We start from the raw sequence: 24,312 nt of genomic DNA, 5'->3' as shown, positions 1-24,312 counted from the left end.
TGGGAACTGGGAACTTAGGCCAAAACCCAGGCAAATGGACCAAGTAGGCCTGGTAGGCCATTGCGTCTTCTGTCATACTTAGCTTGACCAGAATTCATCAGAAATCTGGGAAATGCATTGCACTCAATGGCTTGGATATACTCCTTGCAAGTAGTAGAAACACATGCCTTAGAAAGGGATTGCTTTAAAAAGGAAGTAACACCAACCAATCAAAGCCCCAAAGTATTTCAAAATGTCATATTGAATTGTGGGCAAACTGATTATGGCTTCAGAAGAGGGAGATTTAAAAAAAATTTTTTTAATGTTTTATTTATTTTTGATACAGAGAGACACAGAGCATGAGAGGGGGAGAGGCAGAGAGAGAAGGAGACAGAACCGGAAGCAGGCTCCAGGCTCTGAGCTAGCTGTCAGCACAGAGCCTGACGCGGGGCTCGATCCCATGAACGTGAGATCTGACCTGAGCCGAAGCCGGAGGCTTAACTGACTGAGCCACCCAGGCGCCCCGAGGGAGATTTTTAGAGTTGAAGAGAACTCCTTGGTGTCTTTTGATGTCTATCCTCCATTTTTTTTTTCTTCTTTACAATCCTCCAGCTAAAATTACTGGGATCATTCTTCTGCCAGATTCCTCTTTTGGGTCCCTTGTGACTTCCTTCATTACTCACTCTTCTAGGACTCGACACTCACGGGGAAGTTTTCTTCTCATGGATATTTCCAGTTCTCCTTTATGCTATGTCTCCTTCCAGAATTACAGTTTTCTTCCTCTTGAGGCCTAGTCTTAAGCTCACCATTTGCACATTTACTCAAATGATAAATGGAGTCATTCCCTACCTCATTCCCCTGGACTTCTTCTTTCCCAGCTCCTGGCTACCAGCTCCACTGCTGCTCTCTCCAGTCTTAGATCTGGGCCCAACTCAAGAATGAGATCCACACCTTTACCCCCAACATCCAACCAACGGTGTGAGGAGAAAGCCCAAGGCACCAGCCTTTCTCTTGACGTTGACCTGATCCACACTATTGGGATCCTATCTTAGGTCATTTTCCATAGTGTTCCCAACTTCTCTGCCTATTGCTGTAAGCCCCCTGAAGAAGCTGGGTTTTGATATGAAGCAAAAGTACTTGGTCCTGGTTTCTTGTCTTGCTCTTGCTAGTTCCTTCCTCTGCGGTAGATGGACTAAGAGCCTTAGTCACCAGCTGGTCATCTGGTGTTTCTCTGATAATCTCCCAGAACAACCACTCTGTTCTGCCTGTGTCTCTGTTATTCCCCCAAACTCTTGCCGCCATGTCCCACCCTTCTAACATTAATGTTTTACTTGGTCACACCTGAACTTGCTGTTTTTTTTTTTAATCTTCCTGCCAGGTTCTAGACATTCCCCTCTCCCTGCCGTTTCTATTAAATTTAACTAATTATTTTTAAGCTAGATCCATGTAAATGTCCCAACTGTCCAGTTTTGCCTAAAAGAAGTTTTATTGGAACACAGCTATGCCCATTCATTTATATATTGTCAATGCTGCCTTCGCACAACTGAACTGAGTATTGTGACAAAGCCTAAAATATCTGGTTCTTCACAGACAAAGCTTAGTGACTTCCAATATAGTCTGTTCCTCTGCTTTTTTTTTAATGTGTTCAATTACTTTAATAACACTACATTTACCATGTTATCACCATGGAATGTGAATTCAGGTTAGACAAGAAAATTTTACAAGTGCGATAGCACTCTAGAGTATACCAAAGTTTGTGTATAATGTCTGACCAAACCACGTTGCTGATAAATCACTAATCACTTCAATTATAGGTAATTTGTTAACATTTACAATTATTACAAAAAAATAAATTTCATACATTTAAAAAGTGTTTTTCATTTACCTTTGCATTAGTACTTAAAATATACATTTCTATTTCAAGATGACATTTAAAAGTTATTCTAGTACAACAGCAGCATAAATATAATTCTGCAAAAAAAGCTGAACTGAGACCCATACTTAAGTTATTCTCATGTTTACAAATGATTCTGAAATAAATACGACTTCTAAGCAGCTGATATCAACTTTTTAGGTTTGGTTTAAACACACACATATTTTCGGTTGGGGAAAATTATTATGTTATATTCTATGCATTGCTGCGAAAGGGTTCTAAGAGCCAACCAGCCCTAAAAACTGAAGTACTCAATCAGTCTGCAAAGAAGGCAGAAAAAAGTTAAATTAAACAGAATTCCTACATAACATCAAAAGCACATGATCATCTGTAGCAACTGGGAGAACTTCGGATTGCCACGTTGTTCTCTCTGTAACTCATCTCATCAGAAGACTTTAAGAAGATGCTTGTTTTACCACTAACAAGTACATTTAAAAGCGACATGTTTCTTTTGTGCTAATTTGACTCCCCTGAATGACCTAGCTAACTGGTCACTAGTAGTTTGGTTACCAGGCAAATCAGGTCTGCAGGAAAGGAAACCAATATGTAAATGATGGTGTTATTGTCTGACCCATTCAAACCATTTATTTTCAACATAAACATACAAACTCAACATGAGATGTCTAGAGCAAGCACCAACACACCAAGACAGCTTCTCTTCCTCTAAGGCTTAGGTTTTGCCCAGAGTTCCTTATACATGGAATAGCCTGCACCAAGCGTCATCACTCCCACCACCAAGCCTTGGGCTGCCCCACGCATGTGGATCAGGTGAACAGACATTTTAGTATTTCCCCTGCTCTTCAATTTATACAGTCCATATGCAACGGTTGCTGCAAACCCTGCCATTCCGATGGGAACAAATGGTGCCTCCCTAGCTTTTCGGACAAGCTTGGATCCCTGATCTTCATCATATGAAGAAAGAGAAACATCTGTGCTGGTTGTTCTGGTGACTGAAGGAATCTGCAATTGATGGTAATGCTCAATCTCCTATCGGTTCTCAAGCTCCAACCGGTTTCTGGCTCTCCTATTCCTCTGCTTTTCTAATTTTATTTTTGCTTGTTTAATTTTTTTGTTTTTATCAAAATAGCATATGCTTCTTAGAAGATTTTGAAAGAACACAAAAGCATGAAAATCACCCAATATCATATCATTCAAAGAATAGTATAGCTCCTTCTGGTCTTTTTTCTATGGTGCTTTCTTTACAGTTTTTCTGATGGACTTTATTTTTTACTTCATCCAAAAATATTCAGGATGTATCTCTAAAAGGTAAGTACTCTTAAAAAAAAAAAAGTTTATTTATTTTGGGAGAGGGAGGGAGAGTGAGGGATGCACAGAGAGAGAGAGAGAAAAAATCCCAAGTGGGGATCTCCAAGCTGTAAGTGCAGAGCCCAATGTACTATGAGACCATGACCTGAGCCAAAATCACAAGTCAGATGCTTAACCAACTGAGCCACCCAGATGCCCCAAATGATAAGTGCTCTTTAAAAAAAATAGAAATACCTTACCATTATCACATCTATAAATAACAATAATTCCATAGTATTATCATATATCAGTTAGTGTTCAAATTTCTGACCACTTCAAAAATGACATATTTAATGACAATCTGGATCCATGTAAAATTTAGACATGATATGAAGTTGGTATTCTTTTTAAAAATTGAGAGATAAAATTTATACATACACAAAAAATTTACAATTGCACATAATATTTACACATGGTTAAAGCTGTTATACAATACTTTATACAAGTCTTTTTATGGACACATATTTCTATTTTCCTTGGGTAAATATCTAATGATGGGAAAGTGTACACTTTCATAGGGAAAGTGTATGTTTAAGTTTATAAAAAACCCTCCCACCATTTTCAACATGGTTTTTCCATTTTGCATCTCCATCAAAATTGTTTAGTGGTTTTCCCAGGGAGTGTAGCATCAATCTCTCACCCAAAATAGGTCTGAATGTAAAGACTGAGGATGCCATACACACCAAGAGGTTATAAAAAGATTTATGACTTTCCTCATGGAATCTTCTGGGGCAAACAGGTAGACACATGCTGGTCCTGAATGTGTTGAGGGAAGGAGCAGGGTGAGTGGCATATGGATTGGGTGTTTTTGTGGTCAGAGGGGGGCTTGTGTGGTTTGGCTTCCTGCACTGCCAAGGAGAGGAACTGCTGGATTTCTTAGAGACTTGCCTGCATGTGGGACAAAAGGAAGAAGGTGGAGCTTGTAATCCATGGTCAATCAGACATCAAAAATAGCATCAGCCTCATTATTATATAACTTATCTCTGTGTTTATATGTGAATACATTTATCTTGCAGACAGTTTGTATTTGGTTTGATTTTTAAAATCCAGTCCAACAACATCTATTTTTTAATGGAAATATTTAATCCATTTACATTTAATGAAGTCATTGACAGTATGGGTTGAAGTCTACCAAATCACTATTTGTTTTTTATTTGCTGAATCTATTATTTATTTGTTCCTCTGTCTCTCCTTTCCAGCTTGCTTTTGAGTAAATCAAATTCTGTTGGTATTCCATTTTAATTTATTTGTTAGGTTTTTTATCTACACTTTTTTGCATATTTAAATTTTTTTAGTGGTTACCCTAGAGATTACAATATACACCATTCACTTGTAGACTACTTACAATTAATATTATACTATTTCACATTAAATATACATGTCTTACAACAGCATAATTCCATTTGCTGCAATTGTTCTAGCTATTACATCTGCCTAACAAATGACCCCAAAATTTAGTGGTATAAACAAGCATTTGTTATGTTTGTGGATTCTGTGGGTCAGGAATTTGGGCAGGGCACTGTGGGGATGAATTGTCTCTGCTCTTTCACGTTCAGGAACTCAGATAGAAGACTTGAATCCTGGGGGCCGGAATTATCCAGAGGCTCATTTGGTTGTATATGTGGTGGTTGATTCTGGTTGTCTGGGTCTTCAGCTGGAACAACACATGGCCTCTCTGTGTGGCTCTGTGACAGTGTGAGGGCTGCATTACAGGCTGAGCATCTGAAAGAAAGTCAGATTCAGGTGGAAGCTTAACTACCGTTTATGACCTCGCTTTGGAAGTCACTCAGTGTATCTTTTGCACATTCTACTTCTCAAGGCAGCTGCTACAAAGCCCAGGCCAGACTCAAGGGGAAGGGAATTAGACTCTACCCTTTTACGGAAAGGAGCATCAAAGAAGTATTAAGGGACCAGAAGGATTTGTTGGCCTTTTTTGAAAAAATACACTTGACTCCAGTCTGCCTTCTGGACACAGTTCAACCTCTTACATGTAAAGTATATTCACTCCTTCCTTATGTCTTCCTAAAGTCGCATTCTTTGATGTCAGTGGGCTCAGTCGCAATGTCTAGGATGTCATCACGTACATCAGATCCAGCTGTGGACACACTTGAGTGTACGCCTCCTATCCAGCCAATCATATCTCCATCTGAAGGCCTGTGAACTAAAAGGACAAGTTATCTGCTTCCCCTTCACAAAACAAATGGTAATGGGACAGAGCTGATAAGTACTACAGACACTGACATTTATAAGAAGAAAAGACACAGGAGACTCATGAGAGTACCTGGTCAGTGGTAATTCTGAAATCCAGATGTGTGTTTCCAGCTTCCTGATCAGGTCTTGGTCCTTTTGTCTGGGAAATGGTTCTCTGAGGCTCTTGGCTCTACCTTTTAGCTCTTTGTTCTGCCCTCTATGTCCTCCATTTTTCTCTGGAAGAAATTCCAGCATTTGTAGCTCTTGTGTTTTTAGCTGCTTCCTATTGGTAGTAGTTTTTTTTTTTTAATTTTTAATGTTTCTTTTTGAGACAAAGATAGATGGAGCATAAGCGAGGGAGGGACAGAGAGAGAGGGAGACACAAAATCTGAAGCAGGCTCCAGGCTCTGAGCTGTCAACACAGAGCCCAACGTGGGGTTTGAACCCACAGACCATGAGATCATGACCTGAGCTGAAGTCAGAGGCTTAACCCACTGAACCACCCCGGTGCCCCCTTGTTGGTAGCAGTTTGGAGACCCATGAGCTTCTTCTCATTTTGTATTGTCTCTGTCTCTCTTTCTTGATTCAAGCTGGTAGTGTTTCATTACTGCAATTCTCTTTAAAACTTTGTGATCTTTCTATGAATTTATAAGAGGTCACATTAGACAGAAGTCATACCCTGAAATTTCATCGAGATAAACTCTTCTCCATTTTGAGATTTTTGTAAGGCTGCAGAGGGTCAACATGTTTATAATGCTTAGAAACTTTACTGTCACAGGCAAATCTTTGTAGTATGCTCCTAGGATCCTCAGAGAGGATCTCACTGAATAGTTGGTCTCACTGAATAGTTCTTGGAGGTAACTAGGTCTTCCTGAGGTCTTATCAGATGATCCTATAATCCCACACTGGATTTGATCCTTTTTCTGATGCCCTTTCCAAATATGAGAATTTTGACAATGTTGGGAATGAAAAATAGATTTTTTAAAATTTATTTTTGAGAGAGAGAGAGAGACAGCATGAGCAGGTGAGGATCAGAGAGAGAAGGAGATACAGAATCTGAAGACAGGCTCTAGCTGTCAGCACAGAGCCCAAGGCAGGACTTGAACTCATGAACCATGAGATCATGACCTGAGCTGAAGTCAGACGCTTAACTGTCTGAGTCATTCAGGCGCCCCAAGAAACAGATATTTTTAACCCAGTAATTCTGAATCCTTCACATTGTCTACAAATTTTAGTTAAAAATGAAATTATACATGTTTTAGCCCATCTCTCTTCTCCCTCATTTTACTACAGGGAACTAGAAGAGTCCAAGAAGCACTTCCAGATCCCTACCTAAAATTCTCCTTAAATAGAGCATCCATATTATTAGGTATACTTCATATTTCACACATTACCATAGGCCACATTTTGCAAAAATTTTCACCAATATATAACAAAGTCCTTTTACTTCAATTTCCAATAATATTTCCTTCATGTTTCTTCAAGCTTACGGATGATTTTTTTTTTTTTTCCAGAGTCATGAGACTTCTGTTAACAGCGTTTCTGAGGCCCACTCTCCTGGAGCTCCTTCCAACTTCTACCCACTGCCTGGTCCCAGAGCCACCCCCCTCACCGAGCTTTGCTTTGATTTGTTTGTTTATTTTGTGTACTGCAAAGTACACCACTCTCTGTTCTAGTTAATTTGGTTGCATAAGCAGAAGCAATGCCTATTATGCTCCTGAATTCTGTGGGTCAGGAACTTGGACAGGACCCAGTGGAGAAGGCTGGTCTTTGCATCTCCATGTTGGGAACTCAGCCAGAGGACTTGAAAGCCGGGGCCTGGAAACATCTGAAAGATCGTTCATTCATATGCCTGGCAGTTGCCGCTGGTTCTTGGCTGGGGCACTGGTGGGGGCATTAGCTGAAGCATTCACGTGCGTGCTCTCCAGGTGGCCTGGGTTTTTTTACAACATGGTTCCAAGGGTTTCAAGAGTGAGCAGCCCCTGAGAGACAAAACCAGGTCCCTCTATGACTTAGCTTCGGAGGTCTTGCCACATACCTGGATCAGCGATGGTATCCGCAGGATTTTAGATGATATGGACAGGCCAATGCCATTGAAAACAGAATTTGTTCCTTAAGTTTCTGAGAGAACGAAGGATACCATGCCATGCAGGGCGACATGGGGAAGCCCCAGATTTGGCCAGGAGGCAGAAGCAAGAGAAAGGGGGAAGCAAGGCCAAGGGCTTTTATTCTGTTTTCTGCAGGGAAGGCAATGTAGGCCAGGGACACCAGTTTAGGATTGATAATTTGCATAATGGCAGGGGATCAGGTTACAGGGGTGATTTCCCGTGTACCAGTGCCTGGCCCTGGGGTGATCTAGGGCAAGGTGAGAGAGTTAGCTAAATGTGTTTGGGGATATGGCCTCAGGAGCAGTTGGTCGACACACGAAGGGCGTGTTTCTGAGTGAGTTGTGTCTGACCTTGGGATTAGCTAGCCCTAGGGGAAGCAGTGTCTCCCCAGGCAGCCAGGCCTCCAAGAGGTCAAAACACCATAAAATAAAAAACTTGACTGGCATAATATTTTTTTTGCCACATTCTAGTTATTGAAGAAGTCATAGAATCTAACTCATGTTCAAGGAGACAGTCATTAGACTCTAAATTTTTTTTTAAGTTTATTTATTTTAAGAGAGACAGAAAGAGCACAAGCCAGGGAGGGGCAGAGAAAGTGAGAGAGAGAATCCCAAACAGCCTCCATGCCACCAGCACAGAGCCTGACATGGGACTCGAGTTCATGAAACAGTGAGGTCAGGACCTGAGCTGAAATCAGGAGTCAGATGCTCAAATGACTGAGCCACCCAGGCACCGCCTCTGGACTCCAACTTTTGAAAAAGCTTGGAAGTCTGGAAGAAAACATGATAGTAATTGTGGACATTAAAAACAATGCAAGCTGCCGCACTTGTGCTCACTGTCACTGTTGTCAAGCATCTGATTTCCGCATGTATTATAAACCCTACAAAGCTACGTTATGAGTGTTGCTTTAAACAGTTGCCTTTAACAATTTTCTTAATGTTTATTCATTTTTGAGAGACAGAGAGACACAGAGCACGAGTGGGGGAGGGGCAGAGAAAGGGAGACACAGCCTGAGAAGCAGGCTCCAGGCTCTGAGCAGGGCCGCGGGGCTGTGGATGCGGGGCTCACAGACTTCGGGATCATGACCTGGGCCAAAGTTGGACGCTTAACAGACTGAGCCACCCAGGTGCCCCTTAACAGTTGCCTTTTAAGGAAATTAAGAGAGTGGAAAGAAGATGACATTTTAGAGTGAGTGCCTTATTTACCATTTTGAGTATTTTTCATTCCTTCCTATATATCCCTGCTCTGGAATCAGCTCCCTGAAACAAAAAGAACTTTATTTGGCATTTATTATAGATGGTGTCTAATTTAACGAATTATTTTGGCTTTCATTTCTCTGAAAGTATTGCTCAGAGGACAGCTTCATAGTTGTTTATTCTAGGAAGGTCATCCCCATTACTCTCTCTTTGTCTAAAGTGCAAGTCCTTGATTTCTATGCCCCTTAGGACTATTGTCGTCTAGAAGATCTCCTCCATTCTTTTATCCCCCCCCCCAAATTGTAATTTATTTAGTGAAGGAACTGTTTTATTTGCCTGATTTGTTTTAAATTCTGGATTTTGCTCTTTTCACCTCCATTGTGTCATTGAATGTCTTCTGATTCCCTGCAAGTTTCTAGCTGAGTTTAGAGGCTTGATGAGAGTCAGTTTTGATACTTTTGGCAAGGCTCCTTCCTAGCGGTGGTGTGTTATTTCCGTGGGAGTTGGACAGTAGCTGGTGCTCTCTCCATTTGTGATAATATCAACTGTTGCCCGGGATATTTATATTCATTGGCTCATTAGGGGCGCTCCCCTGCTTGTTTTAGTTTCAAAAGTTGAGATCCTAATATGCATAGGAATTTGGTGTCCTGGTTTTTATAGCTACGTATGTACTATACAGAATAAGACTTTTGCCAGGTGTTTTGGGGTCTAAATTTGAAACTTTCCCTCTCTGGGCAAGACCATTTACAAAATCATTTTGATTTAAATAAAACAGAAGCTGCTGGACATCGGGAGACATGACCTTTGTCATGTCCATGCCAGATATGACCTTCACTTCTGGCCCTTTGTCCATGAGTGGTAGTCTACCCCCATTCAAATCGTGTCTGATCTGCATTTGTTTTGTGACTGGAGCAGAGTGAAAGGTTTCACACCAAACTTTCCTCTCAATCTCCACAAGTGTGACAGGGTGATCGCTCTGAGCTGAGGAAACATCTGGAAACATTTTATTACTTCACTTAGGGCAAAAATTAAAAGGTTATTAATTCACCTAATTACAACTTTTTATCTTATTTGAAGTGCTGATAGGAGACCTTTCTCTTATTATATATATAACTATACGTATATATTGTGTAATATTTGATTATATATCTGTGTGTATCTGTCTAACTACATATCTATCTTCCAACAGTCTATTTTCATTGACCCGTTTTTCTATCCAGAAAGGGCCCTGGGTCTCGTCTTGTCTAATTTAAGACCAAGGAGTTAGGGGAGCCTGGGTGGCTCAGGTGGTTGAGGGTCTGACTCTTGATTTCTGCTCAGCTCATGATTTCGGGGCCCTGGGATCGAATCCCGTGTCGGGCACTGTGCTAAGCATGGAGTCTGCTTGGGATCTTCTCTCTCTTCTGCCCTTCTCCTCAGCTTGCATGCTCTTTCTCTTTAAAATAACAATAATAATGATAAAAGAATAAAGAATTAAAATTTTGACTGTCATTGGCTCATCTCCTTCCTTCCCCTCTAAGGGGGTGAGCCTCAAAGTCTCAATCCTAAGACCCTAAAGAGATGGATCTGGTTTTTCCATTCTTCTCCATCCATTTCACTTCAGTGGGAATAACTATATTTCCCCCATCACTGATTACAAGGTGACTAGGATTCCTTTAAGTAATGAAGGCGAAACAATAAAGAGAAATAGAACAAAAGACAATATTCAGTCTTGTTAATGTTGGTTTTGTTTGATTCTCAAGAGAAGGACAGACAGATGATTTTGTTTTGGAATTAGGGCTGGGGAAACAGATGATTTTCCTAAGGAATCTCCCTAATCTCAGGTTATTAAAAAACCTTTTTAAAACATCATTTGAAATGACTGTGTAATAACTTCTACAGATTCACTAGAGTTTGCTTCACGTTCCCATTGACTGTGAGCATTTAGGTTACTTGCAGTGTTTCTCACATAGATTCCCACATGTATTGCTGAGATGAACACTTTCCATTAGGGAGTCGGGGAGATGCAGTTTGTAGTGTTGGGGAGCAGAATGGGGCCCGGAGGGGGCGGCGCGCTGGCAGAGTGAAGCCTCCCCTTTGCCCCATTGCCTATTTTATTTGTAGTGTGCTTTGATTTTTTTTTTTTTTTGATTAATATCACTCAGCCTTCTCCCTATCTGTCGTAAATTTATTTCCCAGTTTGCTACTTGCCTTTTAGGGTTTTTGAAAAGTTAAATGTTTAATTTTTATTGGAATTTTAAAACTTGTTTTTATGCTTGGAAAACCCCTGTCCCACCCAGAAATCAGATATTCATGGATGTACGCCTTCATTCTTCCCTCCCCCCTTCCTTCCTTCCTTCTGTCCTCCCTTCCTCTTTCTATCTCTCCTCCCTTCCATCTTTCCTTCTTGTCCCTCCCTTCCATGCTCCCTCCCTCCCTCCCTCCTGTCCTTCCTTCTTCATCCCCTCCTCTTCCTTTCTTCTCCTCTTTCTTTCCCTTTAAAACATTTAACTCTTTAACCTCCTGGAATTGGTTTTGAATTCTGTCAATAAAGAAGGACTCATATGCATTTTTTCTTTTGTGACTTTTACTGAATAACTAAAATTCTTAAAAGGCAAAGAGCTTCTTCAAAGACAGCAAATCCTGAGTTCTAGTTCACACCTTGGCAACTTGGTTGAACTGAGTTCAGAGACTACTTTCAATATTTCAAAGACCTATCAGAAATCAGTTTATCCTTTGGGAAAAAAAGATTTTATCCATGATAAAACTCAAAGTATTAAGTTTTTTTTTTCCTTACTTTTAATTAGAATTTTATCAACTCATTTCAGTATAATTCAGCAAACATTCCTTGGGCACCTGCTATGTACTGGATTTCTATGCAGGTCTCTGGATTCTTCATGGTAGTAACATTGCTTATTGTAGGGAAGGACAAATAGAGAATAATCAATAATTGGAATTTTCTAAGCAAATTCTTTCACAACTGAGTTCTACGGAGGAAAGTTAGAAACTCAGGGAGCAGGATGGTATTTCTTGAGGTCATGGACTGTGCCCACTTGTTTTGATATCCTCAGCACCTAGCCCAGGGCCTGGGACCTGGCAAGTCCAGTGATTTGTTGAAGAAAGTCGGCTTGAAAGGAACTTCTGGCTACTGAAAAGGCTGAACCACAACACTACATAGTCCTTTGGTCTAGTGAGAGACTTGTTCAGCCCCTTTGGGAGGCACTGAATCCAAATGTTGTCTATTTAAGTATATTTTTGTAGAGAGGATACAAAATTTTTATCAAACTCTGAGAAGATTCCAGAACTGTCTCTCCCTCCCAATTAAGAAACATTGTCCTTACTAAAATATACACCCGAGAATAAGATTTTATAAAGAAAACTTTATTTTATTCACTTAATTGCCTCTTAAGGCCTAGATTTCAGGAAGGCAGCAAAACAAATAGCAGGGCACCTGGGTGGCTCAGAGGGTTAAATGAGCAGCTTAGGCTCAGGTCGTGGTCTCACAGTCTGTCGAGCCCAGTGACGGGCTCTGTGCCGACAACTCAGAGCCTGGAGCCTGTTTCGGATTCTGTGTCTCCCTCTCTGCCTGCCCCTCCCCCGCTCACACTTTGTCTTCTCAAAAATAAAATAAAAACATAAAAACGTTTCAAGACAGAAATATTGGTTCCTTTCAAGGACTTTGAAAAAGTGCTATCTCCTTTCCCAAGTGCTTCCCAGGTTAGTGGTACAAAAGGAACTCCAGACAGAGGATTAGTGCTGATCAAAGTCGCCACATTGATCCATCAGCTCGAAACACCACCCATTCCGGAGTGTGGCGTGTTCTGAGCGACTTAGCAGCGGCCGCCTTACCTGCCGATGTGGGCTCCGAACCTCCAGGAGACCTCCCTCGGAGCGCACGGAGGACACGCGCCTCTATCAGAGCAGTCTCTGTGGGGACCCACCCACGGCAGGGGACACCCGAGCCCTCGGTGCGCGTCAGGCCCGGTTTGAGAAAAAGATGTCTGCCTAAGCAGCCTTGCAGCCCACGCGCTGCCGTCCTGGGTGGGCCGTCTTCGCGCCGCCCTGTTCACTCGCCGCCCTAGACACGGTAACCTACCAGGAGTACTGCTCGCACCCCTCAACCCCGCCCCGCCCCCGCCCCTGCGCCGGCATAGGGACAACGGGGGCTCGTAAAAAACAGGCAAACAAGCAAAACCGCGTGAGGAGCACCGGTGATGTCCGGAAGTGTGGAATCGCTGTACTGTATACCTGAAGCCAATACAACGCTGGAGGCTCACTGTAAAAAGAAACGAAAACAACCCAGGAATTACACTCATAAATAACCTTTTGAGGAAAGCAATGCCAAATGGTCTATGATATGCAGATGCTTCTTCCAAAGAAAAGAAATATCAACATAGGCTTCTCCAATTAAAATCAAGGTTTTACTCCAAAGGCGCTCTCTGGAGCAAATTCGAGAGACGGAGAAGGCCATCTGGTGTTCGGTATGGGGCTAGGCTCTGCCTGTCAGCCAGACATGATGCAGAAATGGCCACTAGATGGCGCCCCAACCCAGACAAATCGTCCCCAATCTTGGCAAGGAGACAGATTTTGGTATTAATGCCAAAGTCCTGGAGGCAAATTAACACAAGGCCTATTGAGTCTTCACCTAGATCTTTCAGTTTCTACTAGACGAATTCCCTTCTCTCTGCCAGTCCATACTCATTTTTTTTAAAAAAAACAGGCAGCAAAAAAGAAATACTAATGTTCCCTCATGGATTTAACCATGTTCCTGAAAAGTGAACTCATTAATTACATCACACACTTAAAGAAATGATTTTTAAAGTATTGACAATGATTCCTACCACTCCGGCTGTGTAGTAGAAAGTGTCCTGGATTGGAGTTGGAAAAGGCAGTTTAGGGACCCTGAGCTGTGACCTTAGGGGTCTCAGTTTCCTCACTGAGGGTGACAATAATAGTCACCTGACTAGTTACAAAACTGCAAATGACAATAAAAAAACTCTCCTTTATTTGCTAGTGCTGCAGGCCAAAACCGGATGGTGAAACCGGATGTGGAATTCATTTAAAAATATTCCAGGGGAACAAAATGGAAATAGATAAGCGAAAGACTAGCAAGGCTTTGAGAATGAGGGAGGGTTTGTGGGCGAGGACACTGACTTTTTTAAAATGCTTATTTATTTATTTATTTATTTGTTTGTTTGTTTTTAGAGAGAGAGAGAGAGAGAGAGAGAGAGGGAGGGAGGGAGACAGACCATGAGTCGGGGAGGGGCAGAGAGAGAGGGAGACACAGAATCTGAAGCAGGCTCTAGGCTCTGTGCTGACAGCACAGAGCCCAACGCGGTGTTCGCGCTCACGAATCTCGTGATTTGAACCACGAGATCATGACCTGAGCTGAAGTCAGGTGCCTAACGGACTGAGCCCCCCAGGAGCCCCATAGTGCACCTACTTTCATGTCTGCCTAAAATGTTCCCTAATGAAAGGTTGGAACACTTTCTTCCACTACCAGGCTGATGCAAAGATGGAGACAGGTGTTCTAAGTGCGAACCACTTGTAAATTACTGTTTATCTTTCCTAAGCCTCGATCATCTATGAAATGAGGGATTTGGACCAACTTAATGGTGAGATCCTCTCACCCCATCTAATTTTTATGAACGTCCAACGCCAGCCTATCTTGTAAGTGTGCACATGGGAGCGCACATGTCTAGTCAGTGGTGCCTCGCTCTCCTAGGAGTAGCCTTCGTTGGCCACGCTGTCTACACTCGGGCCCCAGGGCCTCACACATAATCTTAGATCTATTTTCTTTGTGGCATTTATCACTACCAATATTGTAGACTGAATGTGTCCCCCCTCCCAATTTATATGTTGAAGCTCTAATCTCCAATGTGACTATATTTGGAGATAGAGCCTCTAATTAAGATTAAATGGGACTATCACAGTAAGACCCTAATCCAACAGGACTGAAGAGGAAGAGACACCAGGGACGGTCATCTTTCTGGTTTATATCTGTTTCTCATCTGACTCCCCACCCAGAATGTAAACGCCGTGGGACAGTGCCTGGCACACAGCACCGCTAAGCCTCTGCCAGCAAATCTATGCATGAGCTTTGGAATGCACTTGAGGTGCTCATCCTACACTTACTTATTTTGTAGTTCAAAGTCCCTTGGTCAGTTAGACTTGTCTCCCTCAAACTGTGAATTTTACAAATGTAGAATAGAAGTTTTCTGGGATTTTTTTAAGTTTGTTTATTTATTTTGAGAGAGGGGGAGGGGTAGAGAGGGCGAGAGAGAATCCCAAGCAAGCTCTGCATTGTCCGTGCAGATCATGACCTGTCGAAGTTGTATGCATAACTGTCTGAGCACCCCTGACACGCCCCCAGAACAGAGTTTTAAATCAGAAGGTACATGTGGCAGGGCGCCTGGGGGGCTCAGTCAGTTAACCATCTGATTCTGGCTCAGGTCATGATCTCATGGTTCATGGGTTCAAGCCTTGCTCTGGGCTCTGTGCTGACAGCTCAGAGCCTGGAGCCTACTTTGGATTCCGTGACTCCCTCTCTCTGTCCCTCCTCAACTTGCGCACGTGTGCGCCTTCTCTCTCTCAAAAATAAATAAATAAATAAATAAATAAATAAATAACCATTAAAAAACTTAAAAACAAAAAGCACGGCACATGTGGCGGTGAAGGGGCAGTGTCACAGGAAGCGCCTTGCTAGCTGTCCTCGCCAGCCTGCCACCCTCACCATGAGCAGCTCGGGGCCCTGACAAAGTTCAGCCGAGCTTTAGGAACCAGAATGGTATTCACGGGATGGGGGGGGGGAGGGCGTCCGGTTGCACAACACTTTGTAGCCACAACTAAGCCCCTTGTGCCCTATAATTTCACCAAGGATTTATATCATCAGAAGACTTACAAACCAGGCTCAGAAACAGGGTAGCCCCGTTCGCACTCAGCTGCCCGGATGTGAGAGGGAGGCGTTCTCCTGGGTTCTGGAAGTGTGTCCTCTGATGACAGAGACCGCTCATCACAAACATTGGCCATTGTCACAACTGAAAACAGTACTTCTTGTGGCACGTTATTTATTTCTGTCTTCTTCTACATCTTGTTTTTAAAATACAGTTTTTATTTTGGATTAAGATTTACAGAAAAGTTGCTAAGGTAGTAGAGAGATGCCCTTCCCCCAGCTTCCCCTAACATGAACTTCCATGGTCATGGTACTTTTTTTTTTAAGTTTATTTATTTATTCTGAGAGAGAGAGAGAGAGAGAGAGAGAAAGAGAGAGAGCGAGAAAGTAGGGGAGGGGCAGAGAGCTCAGAACCTGATGCGGATCTTGAACTCATGAAACGTGAGCTGATGAGCTGAACCAAAGTCGGACTCTTAACCAACTGAGCCACCCAGGTGCCCTTTCTCGGTACATTTTTCAAGCCAAACTCCAGACTTCCTTTGAATTTCACCAGTTTTTCCATCTGTACTCCACGCAGGGCACCACGCTGCAGTTAGCTGTCACAACTGCCTTGTCTCCTGTGGGCCGGGCCAGCGCCTCAGTCCCCCCTTGACGTGACTAGTTTCAGAAGAGCTGGCAGGTAGTTTTTAGAATGTCTGACATTTTCCTCATGGTCAGAGGGAGTCATGGGAACGTCACTGAGATGAAGTACCATTGTCAGTACACCATGTCTTGGGGGGGGCGATGGCCCCAGGACATCATGGGTCATGTCCACCTGCTCACTTGCTGAAGGTCATGTTTGCCAGGTTTCTTCACTGTAAAGCTATTCTTTTTCCCTTTCCCTGTCTAATTGTTGGAAGCAATCACTAATTGCAGCAGAACCCAGCATTATCTCCTAGAGTCGGGTGGTATCAACAGGTTATTTAGACTTCTTCTGTAAGCAGAAGTCTTATCCCTATTTATTTAGTCACTCATTTGTTTCTGTTAGTACAGACTCCTGCAAAAACTGATGCTTTTATACATTGGCGGGGTTCTGTGCACATGTAAACAGATGCTGATATGCTAAGTTGTTAAAAACGAAATATTAATTGAGGGGCACCTGGGTGGCGCAATGGTTATGTGTCCGACTCTTGATTTCAGCTCAGGTCTTAATCTCACGGTTCATGAGTTTGAGCCCCACATTGGGCTCCGTGCTGGCGGCATGGAGGCTGCTTGGCATTCTTTTTTTCTCTCTCTTCCCACTCCTCCCTTACTCATGCTCTCTATCCCTCAAAACTTAAAAAAAAAAAACCCTGAACATTAATCGGGGTGCTTTTCCTGGTGGGAACAGATCAGCCCACCTGCCCTGAGTGGGCTCAGGCTTCCGCAGTGCCAGCCTGGCCCAGGTGACTATACGGTTATTCTAGTGCTGGCCTGCCCTCACTTGGGGTCCCTGCTTTGCTCTCCCTCATGCTTCTAAACGCACTTTTTTAGGGGCTTCCTTTTACATTTAAAGAAGCAAAGATAGTAGAGTTCCTGTGCACTCCCCATCCGGTCTCAGTTTCCCCCATTACTATCATTGTACATTGTCATCACCCATTCTAGGGATACTGTCCTTATCCCTAAGATCTAACGTGAGGAAAGGGACAGTATATCCCCATGGACCTGAGTCAGTTAGAGGATAAACCTACCCATGTTCTGTCCCTCCATCCCAGGAGCCTCCAGCCCCACCTAGAGTCTGGTTCTGTTTACCCAGAGGAGGGCCAGACATGTATACCCCTTGAAATCTCAAGTTCAAATAGAAGCTCTTCCCAAAACATCTATGGCAAAGGGTTAACTAAGTTGCCCTGATGCCTTTGAGGTTTTAGGGAGCAGAGCGCCTCCTAGTGTATTTTAATGAACAGATACATTCATTTAAATTATTGTTGCCCCTTTTGGTTTTGTAACCTACAGTGATACAGTTATTGGTTTTCACCTTTCAGAAGATATTTCCTTTCCCACAGTGAGTTCTATAAGCATTCATGAATTACTACTCCCTCTCTGCCCTTCACATCGGATCAGGTGTTGTGGGGGCTAAAAAGGCATAGACTTGAATGCAGGAAAGTTCAAAGTGAATGGGGCAAGAGGCGAGACCCATAAACACAACTGTCACAAAGGCAGACCACAGAGAGATGCTGCAGAACTGATGAGCTGATCGTGCCCTTTTCTGTAAAGTCCTATGCGTGCCTCCCATTAACTTCAAGATGAAAACAGTATTCTTTGTTTTTAAGTTGTTTATTTATTTTGAGAGAGGGAGAGACACAAAGAGAGAGAGAGAGGGAGGGAGAAAACGAGCCAGGGAGGGGCAGAGGGAAGCCTGTGCTGGGCTCGAACTCATGAACTGTGAGATCAGGACCTGAGCCGGGATCAAGAGTCAACTGAGCCCCCCTGGCACCCTGAAAACAGTGTTCTGAGCCTGCTTTCTCAAGCCCTCTAAAATCTCTTATGGTTTCCCTTCTCATCTTCTGAATACCAGTCATGGAGAAGCTCTTTCAGATCTTGGCATGGCTGCCTTATCTCTGGGCTCTGCTCCTGTGGTTCTGTTAGCGCCCCCGCCCCCCAGCAACACCCTCTCTCTTTGCTGGCTGGTTGCTGCACATACAGCCTCAGGGGCTCAGTGAAGCCGAACCTCTTCAGAGACGTATCTGGACCCATTTACTTCCTCCGGCCGTGTCCTCCCAGAGCATCCCGAAGTATCCTTTTTGAACATATCACATTTTTATGGTGACCAATATTTAAGGCCTGCCTTTCCTGGGTTGGGGGGAGGGGTGGAGAAGAACTTCCTTCTTCCAGGGAGGGCTCCCATACCTTGTTCCCAGTGCCCAGCAGAGTCTGAGCCAGGGACTGGTGCTGGAAATGTTACAGAATGAAAGCATGAAGGAGGAGAATGAGAAATGAGTTGGTAAGAAGCATGAACAAAGTATCTTTATGGTTTCAGAAGAGGAGAAAGAGCACTTTGTTGGTGAGTTCTGGAGGAGTTCCTGGGAACGCTAGCATCCATGCCTTCTTGAAATACGGAAATGCTGAGCTGAGGCACCAGACGTTTCTGACAAAAATCAGCATAAACTGGAGAGCCTGGATGGCTCAGTCGGTTAAGCCTCCGACTTCAGCTCAGATCATTTTCTCGTGGTCCATGAGATCGAGCCCCGCATCGGGCTCTGTGCTGACAGCTCCCTCTCTCTGCCCCTCCCCACTCATGCTCTGTCTCTCTCTGTCTCAAAAATAAATAAAAAACATTAAAAAATGTTATTTTAAAAAAGAATCAGCATAAAGAAGAGCGTGGAGCAGGAGACAGGGACGAGTTAGGGCCCCAGTGAGTCATTCAATTTGGCCAACACATAGGACAGATGGGAGAGAGAAGAAGGAAACACGAGCATGTTATACCAAGGGACTCTATTTTATAGGACCGATGGATAGATGAACTCAACAACCACTTAATAGCTATTTAAAAATGGAACAAAGCATCTCATGAAATAGTGAGCTTGCCATCACTACAAATATTTAAGCAAAGACCAGATGATCATCTGTCCAAAACTAGTGCTAAGGATTCTTACACTGGATGAGGGTTTGAAGAAGACAATCATCCTGCAGTCTCCTTCCCATGAGATTCCATGACTCCATGATTCTGGGGATAAGTAGAGCTGAAGCGGCCAAAGGAATGACATGATTCAACTCAGTGTGAGGAAGAGAAAACCAGTAGGATCGTTTTTAGAAGGAGCTGGTCTGCAGGTGTGGGGCTTGGGAGGGAGGTCAGGCAAGAGGTGTGGGTGGAGCCCCATCTTATTAGGGAGAAGAGGTGGTTGGAACTGCAGGCGGGGGTTGGGGGGAGATCATATGGGGGAGAACCCGGAAGCAGAAGGGAAGGAGGCAGAAGGTGGAGACCAGAGGTGCTCCTGGGAAGGCAGGGAGGTGACATGGGCACAAGACAGCACAGGGTCATGGAAACAGCAGGGAAGTTCCTCACAAAAGGGAAACTATTCTGCAGGCTCAGGTCCATCAAGAATGGGGGGGCGGGGGCACCTGGGTGGCTCAGTTGGTTGAGCGTCTGGCTTTGGCTCAGGTCATGATTTCATGGTGCATGGGTTCGAGCCCCACATCGGGCTCTGTGCTGACAGCTAGTTCAGAGCCTGGAGCCTGCTTCCAATTCTGTGTCTCCCTCTCTCTCTGACCCTCCCTGGCTTGCTCTCTCTCTGTCTCTCAAAAATAAATAAAAAATGTAAAAAAATTTATTAAAAAAAAGAACGGGGGTGGGGAAAGTGGGAGGGGGGCAAGAAGGTCATTGCTCACCTTTGAGAAAGCAGTTCTGGGACAAGAGTGGGCAAGAGGCCAGCACGAGGAGAATGTGGGGCAAGAAAGGAAGAGGGGATGGCAGAGGCCATGTGGTTTCTGGAGGCTGAGGGGTGAACAGCAAAGAAGAGAGCAGAAGCTGGTGAAGGGAGGGGTGTGGGGATTGGGTGTGGGGTGTCACTGCAGTGAGAATAAACACAGTCCTGTGTAGACATTGGGAAGAGTGGAATCTGGAGGGGGAGAAGCCAAAGGAGGAAAGCAGAGTCGGTAGCTCGAGGATCCAGAGGGGGCCGGGAGCACCAGGGGAACGGGGCCTGGGTGGGGGGAGACTGGCTTTGGTAGTGAGGACAGCCACCATCTTTTGCAGAGTCTGCAACGTGGAGATGAAGGAGGGAGGTGAGGGTTCAGAGACATCGGGAGGTCGGGGCAGGAAAACAAGGCATCTCCATGAAACCAGGGATGAAGTTATTTCTAAGTGTTGGAAGCAGAGAGGGGCCAGGGGTCTCCGGAGGGGCACACAAGAGCTGGAAGAGTTTGACGGGCAGCAGGAAATGAATGGAAGAAGTACAGAGCATCAGTGGGAGCAAACACAGGCAGCTGAGGCTTGTGGTTTTCCTTCCCTGTGCTCAGCAGCAGGGAAGGAGGAGACGAAATTGATGGACGTAGGCTTCCCTGGTTTGGGAATCATCAAAGAGGAAGACAGAAGCGAATTTGTGACACGTGACAGGATGAGAAGGTACAAGAAGGAAGGCAGCACATCGTCAAGGTCAGAGAGTGGGGAAGGCGCTGTGGCCTGCGGCACCTGTATCTGGGACGGCACCAGCGGTGTTCTCCATCGGTCCACGCACGGCACAGGGACTTTGGACGCCAGCGGGCCTGACGCCTGGGTCGGTGGCATGGCAGGGACGGCGTGGACATCGAGGTGAGGTTGGGGAGAATGAGAGAAGAAGATGGCAGGTGCCAAGAGTGAATGTAGAGGACGGTCCACCGAGGACCCAGGAGCCACACCTTCGGGGATCTCAGAACAATCTGGATCGCCTGAGATGCTCTGGAATTCCCAGTATGGTTGACGCCAGAGAATATAGTCTTTTAAGATTCCTATTGCCACTGTCTTGACCACCACGCTGGTGTGGCCCGAGGAATACAGAAGGTCATAATTACCTCGTAGCACTGTGTGAGTTAAATATGGTAATACGGGGGTGGGGGGCATTCCTGTGTGTGTCCCTTTGCCCAAGCCCCAGCATCATGCCGGGTCTTGGCAGAGGAACAAAAAGAAGAACCATGGGCTCTGCGTTCTCACTGGGAAGAGAAAACACTACTGGCCTAGCCACGTGACAGGGAAGGCTGGGTAGTGTTTCCGCACGGCTTCGTGGACAGCCCCGGTTGACACCATGATAACGCAGTCATGTGCCAAACTGGGTGGTACAAGGAGATACGACAAGGACTCAGGGGATAGACTTCATAGGAGAGTAACTCTCCTGGGCCCCAGAAGAGGACCCACTGGAGGCGGGCCTTGAAAGAGGGAGGAGGATTTAGAAAAGCAGACAATGGTGTGTGTTCAGGGCCCAAGAGGCTGATGACAGCGCGGTGACCACGAGGGACACGTCCCACGTATCCCAGGGTGTGTGGTACTGTGCTGGGTCATCTCCCCTCATAGCAATCCTAGAAGGCACATCGTTAGGATTCTTCCGGCTGCAAGTCACAGAAACTGACTCAAGTCCTCAAGCCTCTTCCGGCCCGTCGATCTGGGTATGTGGGAGGAGGGTGGGCGCCAGGGTTCCCCCCAACTCTGGCTCCGTTTCTAATTCCTCAGTGCTCAGTGCGCCTTCCTGCCCACTCCAAGCACCAGCTGCCTTCTCCCTCCATATTTCCTCCATATTCCCTGGAAGAATGGGGCTGGCCGCCGGTGGCTTGCACCGAAGAGCCCAGAACCTTCTTTCTTAGAGGCCGCAGCGACCTTTCCTTGAGTCTTGCTGATTTCATCCTGGCTGCCCTGAAACACTGGCTCGCAGTGAGGATGCAGCTTGCATTAGCCTGGAGAGGCTGGCGGTCCTCAAACAGGCTCCATCAGAACCCCACAGACAGCTTGCTAGAGCCGACGTCCAGCCTCCACTCCCAGCGCGTCCGAGGCTGCAGGTCTGGGAGGGCCGGCCCTTTGGCATCTCTGATAAGATCCTGTGACTACCCCTGAGGCCCGCTGGATCAGACGCATGTGCGGGACGGCACGGATGCTGAGAGGCGGATCTAAACGCCTTCGCTGGACCACCATCATCTCCATTCTAGCACGAGGAAACTGAGGCCGAGGAAGTTTAAGTATCCAAGTTCACACCGCCAGGAGGCGGCAGGCATGCAGTCTGATGTGACAGCCTGTGCGCTCACCACTGAGCAGGGGGAGCTTCTGATGCAGAAAACATCAGCAGTCGGCCGTGACATGGGCTTCACAGGCTATGAATACATATGGACATTCTTAAAAGCCAGACAAAGGAGCTTCCACTTGAAACCCTGGGCAACAGGGAGCCATCATAAGTTCTTGAGGGGGAGTGTTTTGGTTTGAGGTGAAACTTCCATTTATGTTTTTATGCAATTCAATTAATTGTTGTGTTGACAGCCTGTTTTGTTCCTGAACCATAATAGAAATGGACTTTATTCTTTATTTCATTTATTTATTTACATTATTATTATTAGTGTTCGTATTATTTATTTTTGAGAGACCGGCATGAGTGGGGGAGGAACAGAGAGACAGGGAGACACAGAATCTGAAGCAGCTCCAGGCTCCGAGCGGTCAGCACACTGCCTGATGTGGGGCTCGAGCACACAAACAGTGAGATCATGACCTGAGCTGAAGTCGAGCGCCACCTCTGAGCCACCCGGGCGCTCTGATTCTTTATTTTATTTAAAGTCAGATCGAGATCTGACTTTAAATGTTTAAAGTGAAACATTTCCCTGTGTGTATTAGTTAGAATTCTCAGTAGCAAGCAACAGAATTAGGATGTGGCTATTTTCAGCAGCAAAGGAACTCACTAGAAAGCATATCAGGCAGCTCGGAGAATCATAGGGAGGGCTGGAGAACCAGATTTTGAGGCCAAGCAGCCAAGAACATGCCCAAAACCATGCTGTGAAACCGGACACCTCTATGGCTAAACCGAGGACCAGACACAGCTGTGTACTTGACGCTATGTTCTGTGCCAGGAGCACAGATTTCCGGAAATGATTTGCCCTGCCAGCCACACCCCCTCCTCTGTGCCAGGAACAGGGTCTGGCCGCTGCCAAGCCGGCCCTGGTGCCCGCCTCATGATCCAGACCCCACGTCCAGAGCGCGAGCAGCCACAGCAGAGTGCAGCCCCACACCCGGCCTGGCACAGAGGAAGCTGGCACAGGGCGGGGAGAAGTCAGACTCCGTCTCCTGTTCAGACTCCCACGAAGGTATCATGGGTTGAACTGGGTCCTCCTCATATTCCTATGTTGAAGCCCTAATGCCCCGCACCTCAGGGACTATATTTGGAGAGAGGCCCCTTAAAGAGGTTATTGAGTTAAAGTGAGGGGTGGGGCTCTCTTGGTTTTGGCTCAGGTCACCATCTCATGGTTTGTGGGTTTGAGCCCCGTGTCGGGCTCTGTGCTGATGGAGCAGAGCCTGCTTGGGATTCTCCCTCTTCCTCTCTCTCTCTCTGCCCCTCCCCTGCTTGCACTTTTTCTCTCAAAATAAATAAATAAAGTTTAAAGAGCAATTGCTTTAAAAAAATGTGAAGGGGTCAGAGTAAATTCTTTTTTTTTTTAATTCTTTTTATGTTTATTTACTTTTGAGAGAGAGAGAGAGAGAGAGAGAGAGAGAGAGAGAGAGAGAGAGAGAGAGACACTGAGCATGAGCAGGTCAGGGTCAGAGAGAGAGGGAGACACAGAATCCAAAGCAGGATCCAGGCTCCAAGCTGTCAGCACAGAACCTGATGCGGAACTTGAACCCATGGACTGTGAGATCATGACCTGAGCCGAAGTCAGATGCGTAGCTGACTGAGCCACCCAGGCACCCCATGGTTCTGATCCAATATGACTGGTGTTCCTATAAGAGGAGAAAGTTTGGACAAACCAAGGAGGCCAAGCCTGTGTGCACACAGAAGAAAGACCATGTGAGGACACAGCGAGAAGGCTGCCGTGTGCAAGCCGAGGAGAGAGACCTCGGGAGAAACAAGTCTGCAGCCACCGTGATCTCAGACTTTCAGACTCTCACCTGTGAAACAGTACATGCCTGTACTGTGTGGTATTTTGTGATGGTGGCACAGTGGACGAAGACAGAAGAGAGCACCAAGCAAGGGAAGGGGATAGAATGTTGAAGAGCCAAAATGGATGAACCCAGTGCCTGCGCCCTCGCCAACCCCAACCTGCCAGACGTTG

The 24,312-nt window shown here is 45.2% G+C and overlaps 2 long non-coding RNA genes and 1 pseudogene across 2 annotated transcripts; all 3 read right to left on the bottom strand.

Moving 5' to 3' along the window:
* Positions 1-1,971: 1,971 nt before the first annotated feature.
* LOC115300841 lies at positions 1,972-4,111 on the bottom strand (annotated as a pseudogene).
* A 168-nt stretch (positions 4,112-4,279) lies between these two features.
* Positions 4,280-5,372, bottom strand: LOC115295866. The gene is made up of 2 exons (XR_003910619.1): positions 5,206-5,372; positions 4,280-4,939 (listed from the first exon to the last, which is right to left on the bottom strand). It is a non-coding gene; the product is annotated as an uncharacterized LOC115295866 (long non-coding RNA).
* Positions 5,373-8,175: 2,803 nt separating this feature from the next.
* LOC115295817 lies at positions 8,176-12,741 on the bottom strand. Its single transcript, XR_003910596.1, has 3 exons — positions 12,540-12,741; positions 8,721-8,774; positions 8,176-8,285 (listed from the first exon to the last, which is right to left on the bottom strand). It is a non-coding gene; the product is annotated as an uncharacterized LOC115295817 (long non-coding RNA).
* Positions 12,742-24,312: the final 11,571 nt, after the last annotated feature.

This window comes from Suricata suricatta, chromosome 1, assembly GCF_006229205.1.
Source record: "Suricata suricatta isolate VVHF042 chromosome 1, meerkat_22Aug2017_6uvM2_HiC, whole genome shotgun sequence".
Taxonomy (NCBI): domain Eukaryota; kingdom Metazoa; phylum Chordata; class Mammalia; order Carnivora; family Herpestidae; genus Suricata; species Suricata suricatta.
Note: the sequence above shows the minus strand (reverse complement) of the source record. Positions and strands in the feature narration are given on the sequence as shown.